Here is a 6,612-nt window from a genome sequence, read left to right as displayed (position 1 = left end):
TCAAAGCACACATTGCACCTCACAGAATAATAGTGGGAGACTTCAACACACCACTCTCACCAATGGACAGATCCTGGAAACAGAAACTAAACAGAGACACATGGACACTAACAGAAGTTATGAAACAAATGGGTTAACTGTTATCCACAGAACATTTTATCCTAAAATAAAAGGATACACGTTTTTCTCAGCACCTCATGGTACATTCTCCAAAATTGACCATATAATTGGTCACAAAACAGACCTCAACAGATACAAAAATATTGAAATTATCCCATGCATCCTATCAGACCACCATGGAATAAGGTTGATCTTCAATAACATAAATAATACAAAGCCAACATTCACTTGGAACCTGAACAACACTCTCCACAATGATACCTTGGTCAAGGAAGAAATACAGAAAGGAATTAAAGACTTCCTAGAGTTTAATGAAAATGAAGCCACAACATACCCAAACTTAAGGGACACAATGAAAGCATGCCTGAGAGGAAAACTCATAGCTCCGAGTGCCTCCAAAAAGAAACTAGAGAGAGCATAAACTAGCATCTCGACAGCATATCTATTCATAGCTTCCATATGGCAGCTCATAACCATCTACAATTCCATTTATGAGCTCTGTCACTCTCTAAAAGATCTAGAACAAAAGGAAGCAAATTCACCCAAGAGAAGTAGATGGCAGGAAATAATCAAACTTAGGGCTGAAATCAACCAAGTGGAAACAAAAAGAACTATTCAAAGAATTGACCAAACCAGGAGCTGGTTCTTTGAAAAAAATCAACAAGATAGATAAACCNTTAGCCAGACTCACTAGAGGGCACAGGGACAGCATCCTAATTAACAAAATCAGAAATGAAAAGGGAAACATAACAACAGATCCTGAGGAAATCCAAAACATCATCAGATCCTTCTACAAAAGGCTATACTCAGCAAAACTGGAAAACCTGGATGAAATGGACAAATTTCTAGACCAATAACAGGTACCAAAGTTAAATCAGAATCAGACTAATGACCTAAATAGTTCTATATCCCCTAAAGAAATAGAAGCAGTCATTAATAGTCTCCCAACCAAAAAAAAAAAAAAAAAAAAAAAAAAGCCCAGGACCAGATAGTTCAGAATTCCATCAGACCTTCAAAGAAGACCTAATTCCAATTCATCTCAAACTATTCAAAAAAATAGAAACAGAAGGTATTCTACCCAATTCATTCTATGAAGCCACAATTACTGTAATACCTAAACCATGGAAAGACCCAACAAAGATAGAGAACTTCAGACCAATTTCCCTTATGAATATTGATGCAAAAATATTCAATAAAATCCTCACAAACTGAATCCAAGAACACATCAAAACAATCATCCATCATGACCAAGTAGGCTTCAATATAGGGATGCAGGGATGGTTTAATATAGGGAAATCCATCAATGTAATCCACTATATAAACAAACACAAAGACAAAAACTACATGATCATCTCGTTAGATGCTGAGAAATCATTTGACAAAATCCAACACCCATTCATGGTAAGTCTTGGAAAGATCATTAATTCAAGGCCCATACCTAAACATAATAAAAGCAATCTACAGTAAAGCAGTAGCCAACATCAAAGTAAATGGAGAGAAGCTGTAAGCAATCCCACTAAAATCAGGGACTAGACAAGGCTGCCCACTTTCTCCCTACCTATCCAATATAGTACTTGAAGTCCTAGGCAGAGCAATTAGAAAACAAAAGCAGATCAAGGGGATACAAATTGGAAAGGAAGAAGTCAAAGTATCATTATTTGCAGATGATATGATAGTATGCATAAGTGACCCTAAAAATTCCACCAGAGAACTATTAAACCTGATAAACAGCTTCAGTGCAGTAGCTGGATATAAAATTAACTCAAACAAATCAGTGCAAGCACAGAAAACAAACACACACAAAAAACATTAAGATGAAAAGGACATTGTCAGATGGAATGTCCTGATGGGCGTAAATGACTTACCAGATTTGGACATTGCGCTCAGTAGTTCCAGTCTCAGCAATGTCAGCCAGTTCCTCCAGACTCTAAGGCTCAGAGTGTCTTGTTTAGGCATTGGAGTCCTTATATATTCTTTCTCCCTCAAATCTCTCCTTTGCAGGCCCACCTCTCAGGCCAAAGCTGCCACCCGATAGGATGATGAAATTCCACCCATTTATTCTTATTTTTTTTAAATATTTATTTATTATTATTATACATAAGTACANTGTAGCTGATTTCAGATGCATCAGAAGAGGGTGTCAGATCTCATTATGGGTGGTTGTGAGCCACCATGTGGTTGCTGGGATTTGAACTCAGCACCTTCGGAAGAAAATTCAGTGCTCTTAACCACTGAGCCATCTCTCCAGCCCCATTTATTCTTATTTTGACATAGCTAGAGTGAATCACATCATCATGTGGTAATGTATAAAATCTGAGATTGTGATCATGATCCAAACCCATCCAGGATACTTCTCAAACTCTGAACTCTGTGATGTGTTCTGCTATCTCACATGAATGTGCAGCCTATTTCTCAGGTCTCTTTGGACCAATTATGTAGACTGGGCTGACAGGAAGGTCTCAGTAAGAGCATTGAGTGTATGAGATTGGGTGTGTCCAGTAAGATTAGATCTCCAGGCAGGAAAGGAAGGTCCCATAAATGAAGAACTATTTGCCAAGTCAATGTGAAAATACAAAATATATGTTTGTCTTTCTTTCTGTAATTTTCTCTGATGGTACCTCACTGTCTCTAAGTCTCTCTTTTTCCACCTCCCCCATGTCTCTATTTCTTTGATTTTATTTCTTTACCAGCTTTGCCTTTGATGAAACCATTGCAGGTGATAAGATCAAAACTATTTAGGGGCTTTAGGAATGGCTGATGATATTCAAGCAGAGCTGCTCATCCACAGAACTATGGTTCTATTCATAGCTTCCACATGGCAGCTCATAACCATCTACAACTCCATTTATGAGCTCTGTCACTCTCCTTTGCCTTCTTACTGTAGTTCATTCTAATCAGGGAAAATATATGTGCCTAAAATAATACAAAAATAGAATGATGTGTTTTTGCAAGAAGGAAGACCATTGTGTGAATACTTCATTCCACTTTAGAATAAGGAACAAAATACCCATGAAAGGATATAGGTACAGAAACAAAATTTAGAGCTAAGATGAAAGGATGGACTACCCAGAGACTACCCCATCCAGGAATCCATCCCATCATCAGCCACCGAACCCAGATACTAATGCACATGCAAGCAGCAGGATTTCTTGATCTCAACTTTCACATAAAACATCTGAACCATTGCTTGACAATTAAAATTTTCTGGATTTCTTTTTGCTTTGTTTTATTTGTACTATTGTTATTTTCTTCTTCCTTACTTTCTATCTTCCATTCATTTCAGCAAGCCTCAGGCAGTTTGTTCTGGTGCTCTAGAAGTAACCAAATATGTCACAAAGCTAGTGAGTCTCTTGTCTTCAGCATCTGAATTACAATCTCTCATTCATGTTTCCCAGTGCCTTCATACTTTGGCAATGGCTACTGAAAGTTTGCTGATATACAACCTACTCCTAATATACAAATGCAGGTGACCACGAACAATTGTCCTTAGTGACTGATGATGCCATTTCATAGATTCCCTTAGTTGTTCTAGCCCAGGACCAACCAGATGAATGGTTGGGAATTTGGTATTTCTTTATTTCTCAGAGGTCCTGTGTTAAAGTTTTGTCTGTTGCTGTGTATTATAATGCTAAGTACTGATCCCAAGGGTCTGGTTGCCCTTAGGGACAAGGAAATTCTCACTTTAAACAAATTATGCTATATAACCTTTCTTCAAATATAAATCTATTGGCTAAATAATGCTACCTACAGCAAATAGCTGGATAGAACAGAGATATGTTGGACTTTGGTTCTCAGGCTTGGGGTCTGAAGAGAGAAAATGAGAAGTGGAGAAAAGGAGACACCATGGGTTAAATGAATCATGGAAACATGAGGGTTGGCCTGATAAAGTTGGAACAGAGCAGACAGACCATGACAGGTTATCATGTGGGAATATTGACAGGGGCATAGTCAAAATAGCATAGAGAGTTGATATTTGCACAGCTCCAGTGCTATTAAGGCTTCTTAGAAATATAAAGGTTCTATGTCACTTATTTGGGATTTGAATGATCAAAAATGGTGTAGATACCCCAGAATCATTTTTACTAAAAGGTCCTGTTGAGTTGAGCAGTCTACTCATCATCGAATCATGGGCTGAGACTTAAAGCTTCCTGTAGATCCTTTCCCAGCCAGCTATATTCTCCCAGGCTATAGTTGGATTGTACATGTTCTTTGGGAAGGAGTGGGCTTTGGAGAGGTTTCATATCCTAGAGGAGAAAATTTTGGCAATAAAACCATTGAGGCCAAGTAGTGGTGGCACAGCCAGGCAGGAGTGATCCATGCCTTTAACCCCAGCACTTGGGAGAGAGGCAGGCAGATCATTGAGTTCAAAGACATCATGCTCCATCATGGAAGTTTCAGGACATCCAAGGGCACAGAGAAATCTTGTGTGGAAATACAATACACAGACAACCTGGAGAAATCCTGCCTAAAGAAAAAAATTATATTGAGTGTGGTAACCCAACCACAAAAGTACACACATGGCATGCACTCATTGATAAGTGGATATTAGCCCAGAAGTTCAGAATACCCAAGATATAATTAACAGACCACATGAAGCTCAAGACAAAGAAAGACTACAGTGTGGATACTTTGGTCCTTTGTAGAAGGGGAATAAAAATACCCATGGGAAGAGATACAGAGACAATGTTTGAAACAGAAACTGAAGGAAAGGCTATCCAGTGACTGTCCCACCTGGGGATCCATCCTATATACTGTTACCAAACCCAGACACTATTGTGGATGCCAAAAGGTGCTTTCTTACAGGAGCCTGGTATAGCTGTCTCCTGAGAGGTTCTGACAGTGCCTGACAAATAGAGAGGTGAATGCTCACAGCCATCCATTGGACTGAGCACAGGGTTACCAATGGTATAAATAGAGAAAGGACCCAAAGAGCTGAAGGGCTCTGCAGCTCCATAAGAGGAACCACAATATGAACAAAACAGTACCCCCAAGGACTAAACCAACAACCAAAGAATGCACATTGAAGAATCCATGGCTCCAGTTACATTTGTAACAGAGGATGGCCTTGTGGGACATCAATGATAGGAGAGGCACTTGGTCTTCTGAAGGGCCGCAGTGTAGGGGAATGGGAGGACAGGGAAGCAGGAGTGGGTGGGTTAGTGAACAGGGGGAGTGGGAATGTGATTGAGGGATCTTCAGAGGAGAAATGAGGAAAGGGGATAAAATTTGAAATGTAAATAAAGAAAATATCTACTAAAAATAAATAAATCTGACTGATAAATTACAAACGAAAAAGAAAGAAAAAATTAAACAAACTCTCTGTGGATTCAGTAAACAGTGCTCAAGTAGGCAATGTAAGGCAGACCAACATAAGAATAACAGAAAAGAAAAAGACTGTCATTATGTGTTTTCCCCCTGCTTCCTTTAGCAGAAGCACTTTTCACCTGTGCCTGCTTCAGCTAAATATTCCTTCACCAGTCTTCCTTAGACTTTTACCTGTGTCTGCTTTAGTAAAACATTCCTTCATGTGTTTGCCCCAGCAAAACACCGTACAGCACATCTGATCTTTCAAAGACCCTTAAGTTTCCACTTCAGTATGGGTGGCTCACAGCAGGCTGAAGAGATGACAATGTTGTCTTTAGAATTGATGTCAATCTCCTTCCTCACCTTAGTTTATCTACTTCACATCCAGGCTGGTCCTGTTGCTCTGGACCTAGGGCTCTCCTTCACAGGCTTGTCATATGTCCCTCTCCTCTACAGCCTCTGGAGTGCTGAGATTCAAAATGTGCACCACCATGCTGGGCTCTTTTTCTTAAAAGAGACTATTTGGGCTGGTGAGATGGCTCAGTGGGTAAGAGCACCCGACTGCTCTTCCGAAGGTCTGGAGTTCAGATCCCAGCAACCACATGGTGGCTCATAACCATCCGTAAAAAGATCTGACGCCCTCTTCTGGAGTGTCTGAAGACAGCTACAGTGTGCTTACATATAATAAATAAATAAATCTTTAAAAAAAGAGACTATTTGTGCCAGGATGCTCTTCCTGAAGAACTGTGAATGGCCCAAGACAATTAAATCATGGGTTTTCTGGATAGGTCCATTTACAAGGAGAAGGATTATCCTGGATGGATTCAGGAATGAAATGCTGAGTGGCTATGCGAGGTTTACAGGTAGTATGTGTCTGGGCCAGATGTGTCCAGGTTTGTGAACTTTAATTTAATGAACTGAACCTATGGATTCATACAGATTTCCCAAATAATGAAAATAAATTGATTTATAATACCCAAGCCAGTTCGTCGGGCTGAATTTGTCCTAAAGTGAGTCATACCCAGATATGTTTACTCAGAGAGTTGAAAAGAAATTGCCTATAATTATTACTTGGAACAGAGAAATGTAAACTATTCTTCAGAGATTGAAGTATGTGTAGTCCTGTAAATTCAGTGCTCCTAGGTTTTGGAGGCTGTTGGTGAATTGTTTGTAGAGGGGTGCATGTGC

The sequence above is a fragment of the Mus pahari genome, unplaced genomic scaffold, assembly GCF_900095145.1.
Source record: "Mus pahari unplaced genomic scaffold, PAHARI_EIJ_v1.1 scaffold_10208_1, whole genome shotgun sequence".
Classification (NCBI taxonomy): Eukaryota; Metazoa; Chordata; class Mammalia; order Rodentia; family Muridae; genus Mus; species Mus pahari.
The sequence above is the reverse complement of the archived record's forward strand: the minus strand, read 5'-3'. Positions refer to the sequence as shown.